The sequence below is a fragment of the Anolis carolinensis genome, unplaced genomic scaffold (genome assembly GCF_035594765.1).
Source record: "Anolis carolinensis isolate JA03-04 unplaced genomic scaffold, rAnoCar3.1.pri scaffold_10, whole genome shotgun sequence".
NCBI classification, from domain to species: Eukaryota; Metazoa; Chordata; class Lepidosauria; order Squamata; family Dactyloidae; genus Anolis; species Anolis carolinensis.
The window spans coordinates 6,561,634-6,580,521 of NW_026943821.1; the positions used below are offsets into that span (position 1 = coordinate 6,561,634).

Genomic DNA, 18,888 nt, shown 5'->3' on the forward strand with positions numbered 1-18,888 from the left:
AACATAGTGTGTGTGTTAAAATGCACTAGGGAAAGGAACACTCTCTCAGCCTCAGTGGAAAGCCACTCTGAACATGTCTTGTCAAGAAAACCCTGTGATAAGTTCAATATAAGTCACTTTGAGTCTTGTTCAAAAGAGGAAAGCTGGGTATAAATAAAGAGAATAGTAATAATAAGACTGATTTGAACAACACCAATGAGAATTACACAATGTGACACCATTTTTGTTCCTGGCTTATAAATACAATTTCCTAATTAGTTCTATCATAAAAGCATGGAAAAACTGCAAAAACTTGTTTTTGTGGTGCTTACTGCAACACATTTTGCCATAGTTTTCCAATGAATATCTCATTGATTCTCAACCAATTCAACATAGTTTGTGGCAGCAACAAAAACAAAGTTTCTGGAACAAAACAACTACTGTACTTTCAAAGTAAGGACCACACAATTAAACAGGAAATAACACTTTCAAACCAGGAACAGAACATTGTTCAAATGTTGTTACATACTGGGTGACCTTTGGCGAGTCACACTCTCTCAGCCCCAGAAAAGACTGCCATGAGTCAGAAACAGATTGAAGGTACACAACAACAAAGTCAAGGAGGAACATTTGGCAGCCCAGCTTTTCCCACCCAACATTTCGGAGAAACTGTCCTTTTGCCCCGGATGAACCTCAACATGGGAACATTTCCATTGAACGAAACCCTACCTGCAGACCGAGAGGGTCCAGCAGAGACACAAACAAAGCTACTCCTTGTAAATAGGGGCCTTAAATAGGGTCGTGTGACTCCCCAGAAATGTTCACCACTGCTTGGAACACATCTATCTCGTGTTTATCAGCAACAAACCGGATCATGTGCCGGAACTATTTATACTTCTGGTGTGGCCTCCCCTGACTGACGGAGAGATCTTTTGCGTTACACAATTTATAGCCATAGGATTCCACTATAACCGGCACTGCAACATCCTCTGATACGCAGAGACGTGAAGTTTGTGCCTTCCAGTTGCTTGTTGACTAATAAACATAATAATAATAAATATAACAATAATAATAGTGGCAACCCCATGCATGTTTTAGGGTTTTCTTAAGCAAGGGATACTCAGAAGTAGTTTTTCCAGTCTCTTCCTCTGAAATAAGAGGCTATAGCAAGCATGGGCAATGCTAAATATTATATTTATTATTATTATCCTAAAAGACACATTTCACCCATGTGTTGTTGTCACCGTGATGCTCACATACCCACTTTTGAAATCCCGGCATGAAAAGCCATCTGTTGTCTCATTGATAGCAGGCATGGGCAAACTTCGGTCCTCCAGGTGTTTTGGACTTCAACTCCCACAATCCCTAACAGCCTATCGGCTGTTAGGAATTGTGGGAGTTGAAGTCCAAAACACCTGGAGAGCCAAAGTTTGCCCATGCTTCGTCTATAGCATTTGGGGCTCATTGGATTGTTCTTCTAGGAGTCAGTGGATTCTGGGAATGACAGACCAAAACGACATCTTTTGCCCCAAGCTCTAGTCTGCAGCATTTTTGGAGAAAAGAACCAAGGTCAGATCTTGTGTATATATCTCCTTGCCGACTTACGGCAATCCCATAGGGTTTATCTTAGGCAAGGAATCAGCAGTTTTACCAGTTCCTTCTACTGAAATACAGCCCAGAGCATTTATTAAACTATGTAACAACACCTGAAAAAATTCTGTTCCTGGTTTGAAAGTGTTATTTTGTGTGTAATTGTGTAGTCCTTACTTTGAAATTAGTTGTTTTATTCCAGAAACTTTTGTTTTTGTTGCTGCCACAAACTGTTAAGAGTTGATGATGAGATATTCATTGAAAAACTAGAGCAAAAACGTGCTGCAGGATGTGCCTCCAGCAGAAAGTTTTTGCAATTTAATAAACTTTTCCCATATGTTGTAGAAGGCTTTCATTGCCGGAATCATTGGGTTGCTGTGAGTTTTCCGGGATTTATGGCCATGTTCCAGAAGCATTCTCTCCTGACCTTAGAATGTGTTTGGGATGAAGCCCACCTGATACACACCCCTCTTTGGTCATCCATCTGTACATAATAATAATAATAATAATAATAATAATAATAATAATAATAATAATAATAAACCAGTGTAGGTGGTCCCGGTGGTGATCGGCACATTGGGTGCCGTGCCAAAAGATCTCAGCCGGCATTTGGAAACAATAGACATTGACAAAATCATGATCTGGCAACTGCAAAAGGTCACCCTACTGGGATTTGTGTGCATCATCCGAAAATACATCACACAGTCCTAGACACTTGGGAAGTGTTTGACTTGTGATTTTGTGATACGAAATCCAGCATATCTCTCTTGTTTGCTGTGTCATACAACAACAACAACAACAACAACAACAACAACAACAATAATAATAATAAGAGACTATCGCCAAATCAGCCAATCCAGGCCCAGAATCTCAAATGACCTTCACAGATTAGGGAGCTGGTTCCAAAATAACAAGAGGAGAAAGAAAACAAAACAATAAAGAGAAATGAATGATATTACACCTAGGCAATAACAATGAAATGCACAGATATGGGATGGTTGACGCCTGGCTTGAAAACAATTCATGGGAAAGGGATCTAGGAGACTACAAGGTGAAAAGGAGTCAAGAGTGTGATGCGAAAGCAAAAAAGGCCAATACGATTCTGGGCCACATCAATAGGATTATAGAGTCTAGATCAGATATAGGCAAATTTCTGCCCTCCAGGTGTTTTGGACTCCAACTCCCACAATTCCTAACAACTGGTAGGCTGTTAGGAGTTGTGGGAGTTGAAGTCCAAAACAACTGGTCGACTGAAGTTTATCTATGCTTAGTCTAGATGAAAGGAAGTAATAGTCTCATTCTATTATGCTTTAGTCACACCTCACCTGGAATAAATATGTGATAGAGTCTCCTTCTCTGGAGGTTTTTAAAGTGCCTGGATGGCCATCTGTCAGGAGAGCTTTGATGGTGTATACCAGCCTGGCAGATGGAGGTGGGACTGGATGGCCTCTAGGAGTCCCCTCGGGGGAGAGAGAGCAGGTTATAAAGTATTATTATTATTATTATTATTATTATTATTATTATTATTATTATTATTATCTTCCAACCGTAAGATTCTATGATTCAACAGAGGCTGGATGGCCATCTGTAAAGAGTGCTTTATGGTGGGGTTGTTGTATGTCTTTCGGGCTGTGTGGCCATGTTCCAGAAGTATTCTCTCCTGATGTTTCACCCACATCTATGGCAGGCATCCTCAGAGGTTGTGAGGTTGTATCCTCACATTGCTTTATGGTGTCTTCCCACCTGGCAGAAGGGGGTTGGACTGGATAGCCTTTGGAGATCCGTTCCAACTCTAGAACTCTGATTCAACAGAAACTGGGTGGTCATCTGTTAGGAGGGATTTGATAGTGTCTTCCTACCTGGGAGAATGGAGTTGGACTGCATAGTCCTTGTGGTTATAACGTAGAATAATAATAATAATGTAGAATAATGTAATATTTTATATTAAATAATAATAGAAAAGTACAGTAATAATAATAATAATGTGAAATAATATAATAGCATAACTATACTAATAATATCAATGTAGAATAATGATGATGATAAATATAATAATATCAATGTCAAAACAATGGCTAGATGGCCTTCTGTCGGGAGGGCTTTGGTTGTGTCCTCCTGCCTGGCACAATGGAATTGGATTGGATGGCTTTTGGGGGTCCCTTCTAAATGTATGATTTTATGATTCAACAGAGACTGGATGGCCATCTGTCAGGAGGGATTTGATGGTATCTTCCTACCTGAGATAATGGAGTTGGATTGGATAGTCCTTGTGATTATAATGTATAATAATAATAATAAATAATAATAATGTAAAAAAGGTAAACGTTTCCCCTGACGCTAAGTCCAGTCATGTCTGACTCTGGGGGTTGGTGCTCATCTCCATTTCTAAGCCGAAGAGTGTCCGTAGACACCTCCAAAGTCATGTGGCCGGCATGACTGCATGGAGCGCCGTTACCTTCCCGCCGGAGCGGTACCTATTGATCTACTCACACTGGCATGTTTTCAAACTGCTAGGTTGGCAAAAGCTGGAGCTAACAGCGGCCGCTCACGCTGCTCCCAGGGTTTGAACCTGGCACCTTTCGGTCTGCAAGTTCAGCAGCTCAGTGCTTTAACACACTTCGCCACCGGGGCTCCTAATAATAATAATAATAATAATAATAATAATAATAATAATAATAATAATACAGTAGAGTCTCACTTATCCAAGTCTCGCTTGTCCAAGCCTCTGGATTATCCAAGCCATTTTTGTAGTCAATGTTTTCAATATATCGTGATATTTTGGTGCTAAATTCGTAAATACAGTAATTACAACATAACATTACTGCGTACTGAACTGCTCTTTCTGTCAAATTTGTTGTATAACATGATGTTTTGGTGCTTAATTTGTAAAATGGAGCCCCTGTGGCCTAGGGGATAAAAGCCTCGTGACTTGAAGGTTGGGTTGCTGACCTGAAAGCTGCCAGGTTCGAATCCCACCCGGGGAGAGCACGGATGAGCTCCCTCTATCAGCTCCAGCTCCAGCTCCATGTGGGGACATGAGAGAAGCCTCCCACAAGGATGGTAAAAACATCAAAACATCCTGACGTCCCCTGGGCAATGTCCTTGCAGACGGCCAATTCTCTCTCTCCAGAAGCAACTCCGGTTGCTCCTGACACGAAAAAAAAATGTAAAATCATAACCTAATTTGATGTTTAATAGGCTTTTCCTTAATCCCTCCTTATTATCCAAGATATTCGCTTATACAAGCTTCTGCCAGCCCGTTTATCTTGGATAAGTGAGACTCTACTGTAATAATAATATAATCAATATCAAAACAGTGGCTGGATGGCCATCTGTCAGGAGGGCTTTGGTTGTGTCCTGCCTAGCAGAATGGGGTTGGACTGGATGGCCTTTGGGGGTCCCTTAGAATCATAGAATAGTAGAGTTGGAAGAGACCTCATGGGCCATCCAGTCCAACCCCCTTCTAAGAAGCAGGAAATCGCATTCAAAGCACTCCCAATAGATGGCCATCCAGCCTCTGCTTAAAAGCTTCCAAAGAAGGAGCCTCCACCACGGCCAACTGTATGATTCAGCAGAGACTGGATGGCCATCTGTCAGGAGGGATTTGATGGTGTCTCCCTGCCTTGCAGAATATAGTTGGACTGGATGGCCTTTGGGGTCCCTTCCAACCATATGATTCTATGATTCAACAGAGAATGGATGACCATCTGTCTGGCGAGCTTTGATGGTGTCTCCCTACCTGGGAAAACAGAGTTGGATGGTTTTTGGGGTTCCCTTCCAACTCTAGGATTCTATGATCCAGATGGGAAGAGATTATCTTGGGGGCTTGGGCAAACCTTGGCCCTCCAGGTGTTTTGGACTTCAACTCCCACAATTCCTAACAGCCGGTAGGCTGTTAGGAATTGTGGGAGTTGAAGTCCAAAACACCTGGAGGGCCAAAGTTTGCCGATGCCAGCTATCAATGAGACAACAGATGTCTTTTCATGCCAGCGTTTCAAAGGTGGGTGTGTGAGCATCACAACGACAACACATGAGTGAAATGTGTCTTTTAGGCTAATAATAATAATAATAATAATAATAAATACAATAATAAATAATAGAATAGTGTAATAATCTAAGGTATACAATACATTCTGATTCCCCCCAATTATATATATATATATATATATATATATATATATATATATATATATATATATATATATACACACACACACACACACACACACACACACACCCCAAAGTGCCAGCTTTAGCACAAAGGCAACAACATTGCAATGGACTATAGTGTTATCATTTCTATAGATCTTTGCACCGCCTCCCATCTCCAAAACCCCACTTACCAGTTACTCCAAAGCCATTGGTGGATGATGGGTGTGTTTGAAGCTCTGATCTAGAGGAGGCCTCTTGCAAAACCCATCATCCTGGGCTTGGAGGCCTTTAAATGGTTTCAATGGAAAGGAGGAAATAGGAAGAAATCCACAGGTTGCCAAAGAGGGGAGTTTTTTTTTAAAGGGGGAGGGATCATTTTTGGGGGGTGAATTTTCCTTTTAACCCAAGCCCCCCCCCTCCCTTCCACTGTGTGTGAAAGTGTGCATGCGCTAGCTACCTGATCCCTTAAAGGGCCAGCGTCCCTTTTAAGCCCCAAACGGCCCCCTCCCTTGCTCTGCGTCGCCATCGAGCGGGCCCTTTAAGGCTGCCACTCTCTCCCTGCCCCATACACTCACCATCTGCAAGGCGCCCCCATTTGTTGACAGACATATGCATGCAGCTCGGCAGCCAATCAGAAAGCAGAGTTTGGGGCATGCCCATATATGGACGGCGGCAGAGTCTCAGCGCACACACACACTCACTTGGTGTTTTGTTTTTTCCCCCCTAATCCGCAGTTAGGGACCGGGGTGCAATTCACAATTGAAAACACAGGCGAAAAGGAAACAAATCAACCAGATCCCTACAATCCTGATGCCATGCTCATAGAAAACAGCTGCTTGTGTGTATTGTTTTCTTTTTTAAAATTAATGATCGCATAAAGCTATTATACAAGTCTACATATGAATTTTAAATGTATGAGTTCAGGTAGACTCTCAGTTAAACGGCACTCACAGGAATTGATAAGATGTAGTTTCTGGTTGTTTGAGAGTTGCCATTCAAGTAAGCCTAACAACTATATCCCATATTAAATCATAAACTCTGTTTTGACTTAATATTGAAATACTGCCATTACAAACAAACAAAGAAAAACTTAATGTAACAGCTTTATCCTTTTATTGTGTGTGTGTGTATATAAGTAAAGGTAAAGGTTTCCCCTGACATTAAGTCAATTCGTGACTGACTCTGGGGGTTGGTCTCATCTCCATTTCTAAGCCGAAGAGCTGGCGTTGTCCAAAGACACCTCCTAGGTCATGTGGCCGGCATGACTGCATGGAGCGCCGTTACCTTCCCGCCGGAGCGGTACCTATTGATCTACTCACATTTGCATGTTTTCAAACTGCCAGGTTGGCAGAAGCTGGAGCAACAGCGGCCGCTCCCGCCGCTCCCGGGATTTGAACCTGGAACCTTTCGGTCTGCAAGTTCAGCAGCTCAGTGCTTTAACACACTTCGCCACCGGGGCTCCTTATTATTTATTTATATTTAAAGCATTATTTCTTTTATTTTTTTTTGCTTGCTGGTTGCTTGAGAATTCTGGTTGCTTGAGTTCTAGTTAACTGAGAGTCTGTCATTTTAATCTTTGTTTTCCGCTATTATTGTTATTATTCATAATAGACCTGCTTGAGTCCTGTTAACTGAGAGTCTGTTGTATTGGTGTTTTAATATTTGTTCTATACTATTATTATTATTATTAATAATAATAATAATAATAATAATATCTTTTCTTGAGTCCTGGTTAACTGAAAATCTCCTGTATTGGCATTTTAATAATTGTTGCATGCTAATATTATGATTGTTTATTATTATTATTATTATTAATAACAACAACAACAACAATAATAATACAGTAGAGTCTCACTTATCCAACATTCGCTTATCCAACGTTCTGGATTATCCAACACATTTTTGTAGTCAATGTTTTCAATACATCGTGATATTTTGGTGCTAAATTCGTAAATACAGTAATTACTACATAGCATTACTGCTTATTGAACTACTTTTTCTGTCAAATTTGTTGTCTAACATGATGTTTTGGTGTTTAATTTGTAAAATCATAACCTAATTTAATGTTGAATAGGCTTCTTCTTAACCTCTCCTTGTTATCCAACGTATTTGCTTATCCAACGTTCTGCCGGCCCATTTATGTTGGATAAGTGAGACTCTACTGTAGTAGTAATAATAATGCATTTGCTTGAGTCCTTAACTGAGAGTCTACTGTACTGGTGTTTTAATATTTGTTCAATCTTATTGTTGAGTTGCTGTGAATTTTCCAGGCTGTCTGGCCATGTTCCAGAAGCATTTTCTCCTGATGTTTCACCCACATCTATGGCAGGCATCTTCAGAGGTTGTGAGGTCTGTTGGAAATTAGGCAAGTTAGACTTAAATATCTGTGGAATGTCCAGGGTGGGAGAAATAACTTTTCTCTGCCTGAGGCAAGTGTGAATGGTGCAACTTGTCACCTTGATTAGTACTGAATCAGCTTCAATGTTTGGCTGCTTCCTGCCTGGGGGAATCCTTTGTTAGGAGATGTTAACTGGCCCTGGTTGTTTCTTGTCTGGATTTCCTGTTTTCTGAGTGTTGTTTTTTGTTTACTGCCTTCTATAGATGTGAGTGAAACGTCAGGAGAGAATGCTTCCAGAGCATGGCCATACAGTCCAGAAAACTCACAGCAACCAAGTGATTCCGGCGATGAAAGCCTTCGACAACACAATAATAATAATGTTATTGCATGAGTTCTGGTTAAGCGAGAGTGTACTGCTTTAGCGTTTGTTAATGTATTTCCATCCCACTTTCCTCTCTTAAATATTACAGTGTAAAACCTACAACACTTAAAACATTAAAAGGGAATTTAATATTGTATAAAGAGCTGGATAAAAGTGCCTTCTTGTACTATTCCCGAAGAGGAACCTGGCAATTATCGTCCAAAGAAGTTGCTTTCCAGGGATCTCATTGGCATGCCAAGAAATCACAGAAAACGACACAATGAAATATTAATCCCAAACGCCCCGTGAAGCCTCTCCCTGACTTACAAGGGAATTCCAAAGCTGATATGCTATCTCAAAAAAGCCAGCCATTCTTTTCCTCTCAATGCTTACATTGCTCTCCACAGGAGTGCCTTAAAAACAGGGAGGTTTTGTAAAAGGGACACTTTTTAATGGGTCAGCAGTTCGTTCAGGCCAGCCGGCCTTAAGATGGTGGGTGGCCACGGCTTCTGCGAGCTGGCATGCGAAAGATGGCACATGCCAAGCCTCCAAAGGAGAGCCCATGCTGGGATATGGGAACACATCCAAACTCTCCTTCTCGGGACAATGTCCGTCTCCTTTTTGGATTGCTTTGCCCAGAAGTAGCCATGTTTCACCCACATCTATGGCAAGTATCCACAGAAATATATCTATATATCTATATATATAAAGGGGTAATGAAATTTCGGCCTAGGACAAAACAACAAAACTACACATCCCAGAAACACTAAACTTGGCAGCACAACCCCTCATCCATGCCTCTACGTTCATACAACAAAAAGAAAAGAAAAATAAAGTCCTAATTAGAGGGAAAGGAATAATTGTTTTTATCCAATTGCTGCCAGTTAGAAGGCTAAGCTCCGCCCACTTGGTCTCCCTGCAACCCACTCAGCCCAGGGGACAGGCAGAGTTAGGCCTCACTTAGGCCTCTTCCACAGATTATCTTATTTGAACTGGATTATATGGCAGTGTAGACTCAAGGCCCTTCCACACAGCTATATAATGGACTTAATGTCAGGGGAAAACCTTTACCCTTTACCTTAACTACCACCAATTCCTCAATACTTTATTTCCCATACCACCATACTTCGCCACAGCAACGCGTGGCTGGGCACAGCTAGTGTGTGTGTGTATATATATATATATATATATATATATACACACACACACACATATACATATATATATATATACATACACACACACACACACACATATACACACATATGCACACACTATATGAACCTGGAATGTAAGATCTATGAGCCAGAGCAAACTGGACGTGGTTATTGGTGAGATGTCAAGATTAAAGATAGACATTCTGGGAGTCAGTGAACTGAAATGGACTGGAATGGGCCACTTCACAACAGATGACCACCAGATCTACTACTGCGGACAAGAGGAACACCGAAGAAATGTAGCCTTCATAGTTAATAACAAAGTTGCAAAAGCAGTGCTTGGATACAACCCAAAAAAATGATAAAATGATCTCAATTCGAGTTCAAGGCAAGCCGTTTAACATCACAGTGATCCAAATATACGCCCCAACCACAGCTGCTGAAGAAGCAGAATGAGATCAGTTCTGTGAGGATCTGCAGCACCTACTGGATAACACACCTAAAAGAGACATTATTTTCATTACAGGAGATTGGAATGTTAAGGTGGGCAGTCAAAAGACAACCAGGATCACAGGCAAGCATGGTCTGGGACAACAAAATGAAGCAGGACGTAAGCTGATTGAATTTTGCCAGGAAAACTCACTGTGCATAACAAACACCCTTTTCCAACAACCTAAAAGACGGCTTTATACACCAGATGGTCAACACCGAAATCAGATTGACTACATCCTTTGCAGCCAAAAGTGGCGGACATCCATCCAGTCGGTGAAAACAAGACCTGGAGCTGACTATAGTTCAGATCACGAACTTCTTATTGCACAATTTAGAATCAGACTAAAGAGAATGGGGAAAATACACAGACCAATTAGATATGATCTCACAAATATTCCTAGTGAATATCCAGTGGAGGTGAAGAATAGATTTCAGGGACTAGATTTAATAAATAGAGTCCCAGAAGAACTATGGACAGAAGTTCACAACATTGTTCAGGAGGCGGCAACAAAGTACATCCCAAAGAAAAAGAAAACCAAGAAGGCAAGATGGTTGTCTGCTGAGGCACTGGAAGTAGCCCAAGAAAGAAGGAAGGCGAAAGGAAACATCGATAGGGGGAGATATGCCCAATTAAATGCACAATTCCAGAGGCTAGCGAAGAGAGACAAGGAACTATTTTTAAACAAGCAATGCATGGAAGTGGAAGAAGACAATAGGATAGGAAGGACAAGAGACCTCTTTCCAGAAAATCAGAAACATCGGAGGTAAATTTCAGGCAAAAATGGGCATGATCAAAAACAAAGATGGCAGGGACCTAACAGAAGCTGAAGAGATCAAGAAAAGGTGGCAAGAATATACAGAAGATCTGTATAGGAGGGATAATAATATAGAGGATAGCTTTGACGGTGTGGTGAGCGAACTAGAACCAGACATCCTGAGGAGTGAGGTTGAATGGGCCTTAAGAAGCATTGCTAACAACAAGGCAGCAGGAGACAATGGGATCCCAGCTGAGTTGTTTAAAATCTTGAAAGATGATGCTTGTCAAGGTGATGCATGCCATATGCAAGCAAATATGGAAAACACAATAATGGTCATCAGATTGGAAAAAATCAATTTATATGCCCATACCAAAAAAGGGAAACGCTAAAGAATGCTCAAACAGTGGCCTTTATTTCCCATGCCAGCAAGGTAATGCTCAGGATCCTGCAAGGCAGACTCCAGCAAGACATGGAGCGAGAGTTGCCAGATGGACAAGCTGGGTTTAGAAAAGGCAGAGGAACCAGAGACCAAATTGCCAATATCTGCTGGATAATGGAGGAAGCCAGGGAGTTTCAAAAAAACATTTATTTCTGCTTTATTGACTACTCTAAAGCCTTCGACTGTGTGGACCATAACAAACTGTGGCATGTTCTTGGTGGTATGGGGATACCAAGTCACCTTGTCTGTCTCCTGAGAAATCTGTATAAAGACCAAGTAGCCACAGTAAGAACAGACCACGGAACAACAGACTGGTTCAAGATTGGGAAAAGAGTACGGCAGGGCTGCATACTCTCACCCCACCTATTCAACTTGTACGCAGAACACATCATGCGACGTGCAGAGCTTGACGATTCCAAGGCCGGAGTTAAAATTGCTGGAAGAAACATTAACAACCTTAGGTATGCAGATGATACCATTTGGATGGCTGAAAGTGAGAAGGAGCTAAGGAGCCTTATCACCAAGGTGAAAGAAGAAAGTGCAAAAGCTGGGTTGCAGTTAAACATCAAGAAAACCAAGATCATGGCAACCACATCTATTGATAACTGGCAAATAAAGGGAGAAAAAGTGGAGGCAGTGACAGACTTTATATTTCTAGGCGTGAAGATCACTGCAGATGCAGACTGCAGCCAGGAAATCAGATGACGTTTCCTTCTTAGGAGGAGAGCAATGGCCAACCTTGACAAAATAGTGAAGAGCAGAGACATCACACTGGCAACGAAGGTCCGCATAGTCAAAGCAATGGTATTCCCCACAGTAACCTATGGATGTGAGAGCTGGACCATAAGGAAGGCTGAGCGAAGGAAAAGAGAAGCTTTTGAACTGTGATGCTGGAGGAAAATCCTGAGAGTGCCTTGGACCGCAAGAAGATCCAACCAGTCCACTCTCCAGGAAATAATGCCCAGAGGGAAGGATATGAGAGGCAAAGTTTAAGTATTTTGGCCACATCATGAGAAGACATGAAAGCTTGGAAAAGATCACGATGCTGTGGAAAATGGAAGGAAAAAGGAAGAGAGGCCGACCAAGGGCGAGATGGATGGACGGTATCCTTTGAAGTGACTGGCTTGACCTTGAAGGAACTGGGGGCAGTGACGGCCGACAGGGAGCGGACTGGTCCATGAGGTCACGAAGAGTTGGAAACGACTGTGTGAATGAAGAAAAAGAAGATACACACAGCTAGAGTTACACTTCAAAAATGTACCTTTTCCAACATATACACACACACACACACACACACACACACACACAATCTAATTCTATTTATTTTAAGGCCAAAACATCTCAACGTATTCCATTGATATGAGAACACCCAGACACAGCGATAAGAACACCTCCCAACAAAGGATGCCCCCAGGCAGAAAGCAGCCAGGTTTTGAAGCTGCAAGGCTATTTAATGCTTTTTTCGTGTCAAGAATGACTTGAGAAACTGCAAGTCGCTTCTAGTGTGAGAGAATTGGCCGTCTGCAAGGACGATGCCCAGGGGACACTCAGATTTTTTTTGGTGTGTTTACCATCCTTGTGGGAGGCTTTTCTCATGTCCTCCCCGCATGGAGCTGGAGCTGATAGAGGGAACTCAATCGCGCTCTCCTCAGGTTGGATTTGAACCGGCAACCTTCCAGTCAGCAACCCAACCTTCAGGTCAGCAGTCCTGCCAGCAGAAGGGTTTAACCCACTGTGCCAGCTATTTAATGGTAATCAAGGTGGCCAATTGCAACATTCACACTTGCCTCAAACAGTTCTTTCTCCCACCCTGGACATTCTACAGATCTATAAACCCCACTTGCCTAGTTTCCAACAGACCTCACAACCTCTGACGATGCCTGCCATAAATGTGGATGAAATGTCAGGAGAGAATGCTTCTGGAACATGGCCATACAGCCCGGAAAACTCACAGCAACCCAGTGATTCCGGCCATGAAAGCCTTCGACAACACACTAATATATATACAGTAGAGTCTCACTTATCCAAGCTAAACGGGCCGGCAGAAGCTTGGATAAGTGAATATCTTGGATAATAAGGAGGAATTAAGGAAAAGCCTATTAAACATCAAATTAGGTTATGATTTTACAAATTAAGCAGCAAAACATCATGTTTTACAACAAATTTTTTACAACAGAAAAAGCAGTTTAATACACAGTAATGTTATGCTGTAATTACTGTATTTACGAATTTAGCACCAAAATATCACGATATATTGGAAACATTGACTACAAAAATAGCTTGGATAATCCAGAATCTTGGATAAGCAAGGCTTGGATAAGTGAGACTCTATTATACGTAGTTTGCTATGAAGGAGTAGAAAAGAGGAGTTGAAGATTTGGCAAACTGATCCCTTATGGTGTGTCTACACTGTGGAATGAATGCAGTTTGGCACCACTTTAACTTCCATAGCTCAATGCTATGGAATAAAGGGAGTTGTAGTCTGGGGAGGCACCGATATTCTATGGCAGAGAAGGCTAAAGGTTTTGTAACACTACAACTCCCAGGATTCCTTCACATCACAGTTAAAGTGTAAATCAAACTGCATTAATTCGACAGTGCAGATCAGGATCAGGATGAGCAAAGGGACAAAACCTTGAATAGAGGAGATTTGCCTTCCTCTAAGGCTGAGAAAGTGCGACTTGTCCAAGATTACTTAGTAGTCAGGTGGGGATTTGAACCCTGCTCTCAAAAACAGTCCTTTCACTGCATCAGCGAAAAATAATATGAACATGATAGGAATATCAAAGGTAAGCTGTCACCTGCTCAGCGGCTGGATACGACTCCTTGCCAAGCCCAAGGCTGGAAATTACAATCCACCCACGGAAGTGTAATTAAACCCGTGTAATTCACCAACGCAGAACATGGGTTGGAGGAAGCAGAGAGAGCTGGAAGGCCACAAAAGTGCTTTCTTGGGATTGCGCAAAGGGAGAGATGCCATTGGAACTAAATGCTCCGGGGCACCATCAGGTGAGCTGAGTCACCAAGCCAGCCTTCACTCTTTTCAAGACGCTGTATATTGTGGGGCGTTAATCTGGTTTGGTTTTTTGCTTTTCCCAATGGGGCAGGAGGTGTGTTATCTTATCAGATGACTCAGTGGCTCATTCCAAACCATTCAGGTGACAAAAACAACAAGGAAAACAAATGGCAGCAGATTGCATGGCTGGGATGACATGTTCGAAGGATGAGATGGGCTCTAAAGGTTAATGCAGTACATTTTGGAAATTGTTTGAAACCTGAAGAGGAGGAGATGTGAGTAAAGCATATAAGGCCCCATTTACACTGACATATAATGCAGTGTTTACGGCATTATGAAACTGCATTATATGGCAGTGGAGATGGGGCCTAAGATGGGTTTTTCTTTCCAACTTAGAAAAGGCAAGGAGAAGGATACACTGCCATGAGACTGTTTTATTACTATAATGAAATGATTATATTATTATTATTATTATCCCACTTTTATCTCAACCAAGACACATTAAAAAACACTGCGGTTTAAAATCCACAACATACAAAATATAAAGATATGATTAAACAAACCAGTCAATTAATATCCCCGAAAACACTTTTATAATATGATGCTCTCTTCCATTCACATTTTAGTGACAGAATAGACTGGATTCAGTATATAAACATATACATTGCTCACCAGCAAATTTCTGGTCAGTTATTGGGGAAAAGTTCCTCTTTTTGGGATTAATAGATTTGTATTGGCTGGGATGTTTTCCCAAAGGAATATTTGAAAGATTTAGTGTTTACATGTTGTGGATTTTGAATTGTCCATTGCATTGTTTATCGTTGTTAACCGCTTAGCGTCTCTTTTAAGAGTCAAAAAGCAAGATATAATAATAATAATAATAATAATAATAATAATAATAATAATAATAATAATAATGTGTTGTCGAAAGCTTTCATGGCCAGAATCACTGGGTTGCTGTGCGTTTTCCGGGCTATATGGCCATGTTTCAGAAGCATTCTCTCCTGACGTTTCACCCACATCTATGGCAGGCATCCTCAGAGGTGTGGAGGTCTGTTGGGAACCTCATAAAACAGAGAAAATCCAGACAGGAAACAATCAGGGCCAGCTAACACCTCCCAACAAAGGATTCCCCCAGGCAAGAAGCAGCCAGGCTTTGAAGCTGCAAGGCTAATCGAGGTGGCCAATTGCAACATTCACACTTGCCTCAAGCAGACAAGAGTTCTTTCTCCCACCCTGGACATTCCACGGATATATGAACCCCACCTGCCTAGTTCCCAACAGACCTCACTACCTTAGAAGATGCCTGCCATAGATGTGGGCAAAACGTCAGGAGAGAATGCTTCTGGAACATGGCCAGACAGCCCGGAAAACTCACAGCAACCCAATCATAAATAGTAATAAATAATAATAAATACGAAATAATAATAATAATGTGAGATTTTGCAACCAGTACTTTTGAGAACATCAGCACTGGGGTCAGGATAACTTTCCTCAAGATGATTGGTTTCCCTGCTATTCCAGAAGACTAGATCAGAGTAAAAACAATATTGCCATAGACACAGTGCATTAAGACTCCTTCTACACTGTCATATAACATCCAAATTATCTGCTTTGAACTAGATTATATTGCAGTGTAGACTCATATAATCCACTTCAAAGCAGATAATGTCATTTATCGCCTTTGATAATCTGGATTATATGGGAGTGTAAAAGGCCTTGGGATCACTTTGAGCCTCAATCAAGAGATAATATCAGGATGTAAATATAATACATAATACATAATAAATAATAACAACAACAAATATTCAAATTTCCAAATCATGTGCATAAACTGCCCTTTCTGTTGACCTCCAAGCCAGCACTGGCAAATACAATATTTCTGGCAGTTTATACAAAATGTGTCAAACCAAATATTAGGAACTGATTGGGTTATAAAAAGAGAAATGGGGGGTCTTAGTAAAAAGAAAGGGAAAAGGAAATTGCAGGGAAATAAAAGAAGCAGTAATTGAGTGCACACAAGTGGTGATTATTTTGGGATGGAAAGACAAATCAAGGTAGACAATAAATAAATGGTGTCAGTGGATCAAATGGAATTCGAGATTATGAATGTAAAATTGAATGAGTAAAAAGGCCCTGAAAATAGAATCTCAGAAATTGAAGAAAGATGGAACCGGATCAAGAATTTTATTATAAATCATTCTAGAGATCAGGTCATAAGAAAGATGATGCAAATGTTATATAATATGTAAATATATAAGGATCGTCTCAAAAAGGATTCATATGTAAAAGGAAAAATCCTCGTGGTGGTGGTGGTGGGAATTGTAAATTATTTGTATGTGTCTTAAAAATGAATAAAAATAATAAATTACAATAAATAATAATAAATACATATACAGTAGAGTTTCACTTATCCAACCTTCGCTTCTCCAATGTTCTGGAATATCCAACACTGTCTGCCTCCCACTCAGATCCACAATTGTTTCTCTAGGCAGCAAGGACTGAACTTTTCATGGATTTAACTTCCAACAATGTTGTTACTGTACGTTCATTTTATGCAATTCTATCTTTATTTGTAGTCAGTTTTTAGTAATAAATGTTTTTGTAGTCAATGTTTTCAATACATTGCAATGTTTTGGTGCTAAATTCATAAATACAGTAATTACTACATAACATTACTATATATTGAACTGCTTTTTCTGTCAATTTGTTGTAAAATATGATGTTTTGGTGCTTAATTTGTAAAATCATAATGTAATTTGTCGTTTAATAGGCTTTTCCTTAATCCCTCCTTATTATCCAACATTTTCACTGATCCAATGTTCTGCCAGCCCGTTTATGTTGGATAAGCGAGAGTCTACTGTACAATAATAATAATAATAATAATGATAATTAAACCTCCACTTCTCAAGTTAATACAGTAGAGTCTCACTTATCCAAGCTAAACAGGCCGGCAGAAGCTTGGATAAGCGAATATCTTGGATAATAAGGAGGGATTAAGGAAAAGCCTTTTAAACATCAAATTAGGTTATGATTTTACAAATTAAGCACCAAAACATCATGTTTTACAACAAATTTGACAGAAAAAGCAGTTCAATACGCAGTAATGTTATGTTGTAATTACTGTATTTACGAATTTAGCACCAAAATATCACGACATATTGAAGACATTGACTACAAAAATGGCTTGGATAATCCAGAAACTTGGATAAGCGAGTGTTGGATAAGTGAGACTTTACTGTATTGAACTGCTTTTTCTGTCAATTTGTTGTAAAAGATGACGTTTTGGTGCTTAATTTGTAAAATCATAACGTAATTTGACGTTTAATAGGCTTTTCCTTAATCCCTCCTTATTATCCAACATTTTTGCTGATCCAATGTTCTGCCAGCCCATTTATGTTGGATAAGTGAGAGTCTACTGTACAATAATAATAATAATAATAATAATTAAACCTCTACCTCTCAAGTTAATAATAATAAAACCAAAACCTCTCAAGTTTGTGGATCACACAACTATCCCTACAAATGCTTCAGTCCAGTACACATGAAAGTATCCCTAAGGAGACAAGCACACGCCCTTCGATCACTAAAGAATAACCTTATTTGCACAAGCCCTTTTGTGCAAACATATGGCTGCTTTTCTTTCCATTGCACCAGCCTGCCCTCCCTCTGCAATATAGCCATAATTCTCATGTATGGGGCCAATGCAAAGATGACTGCAGACCTGGAACTAACTGTGACTAAGGCGAAAGGACAAAGTCTTCTTGCTGCCAGCAACAGTCCCTGATAGAAGGTGGATTGATTCCCCCTCCTTTTGTCCCTTTGATTTCAGTGAAATCAAAGAAAGCTTCTCACATCTTTCTATTTTCTTATGCTAACAATATGCTCTACCTGTGTGCTGAAAGCAGAGGAGCACAGCTGAGGGAAAGAAGTTGGCAACCCTAATCAAAGGAAGGGGCCAAGCCTCAAACCCTCGCCATTATAGCCTCAAACCCTCCCACTTCCAACCAGGTGGGTTAATCGTGCCCTCCCAAACCCCTCTCCCTCTCTTACCTGCCCCACACCTGGGCTGATGGGGAAAGTCTGCTTCCCTGCCTCTTTGCCCAAGCAACTCCTCGGACTTCCGGGATAGCCAGCGCGCATGCGCACACTCACCGCGCGCCACCCACCCAGCTGCTTCCCTCACTCTCTGTGGACTTCAACTCCCAGAAGCCTCTGCCGCCTTGGCCAATGATTAAGGATTCTGGGAGATGGAGTCCAAATCCCCTGGAAGGCCAGAGTTTGGAAAACATTGCCGTGTTCTGTCGAATGAATGCAATTTGGCTCCGCTTGAGCTCAATTTGGTCTCCGGTGGCAGAGTGTGTAAAAGCTGCAGACCGAAAGGTCCCAGGTTCAAGCCCCGGGAGCGGCGTGAGCGGCCGCTGTTAGCTCCAGCTCCTGTCAACCTAGCAGTTCGAAAACATGCCAATGTGAGTAGATCAATAGGTACCGCTCCGGCGGGAAGGTAACGGCGCTCCATGCAGTCATGCCGGCCACATGACCTTGGAGGTGTCTATGGACAACGCCGGCTCTTCGGCTTAGAAATGGAGATGAGCACCACACCCTA

General features: G+C 41.2%; 1 protein-coding gene across 4 annotated transcripts in view; it reads right to left on the reverse strand.

The window, feature by feature from the left end:
• Positions 1-18,423, reverse strand: part of fbxo46 (F-box protein 46) — a 31,811-nt gene extending 13,388 nt beyond the window's left edge. Inside the window, exons 1-2 of one of the 4 annotated variants that reach the window (XM_062962163.1) lie at positions 5,913-7,371; positions 2,895-3,029 (exon numbers count right to left, since the gene is read on the reverse strand). The gene's annotated coding sequence lies outside the window, so the exon portion shown is untranslated. Of the gene's footprint in view, positions 1-708; positions 1,197-2,894; positions 3,030-5,912; positions 7,372-18,335 lie in introns of those variants that run through there. The other 3 variants (XM_062962162.1, XM_062962161.1, XM_062962164.1) reach the window with 3 other exon arrangements.
• Positions 18,424-18,888: the final 465 nt, after the last annotated feature.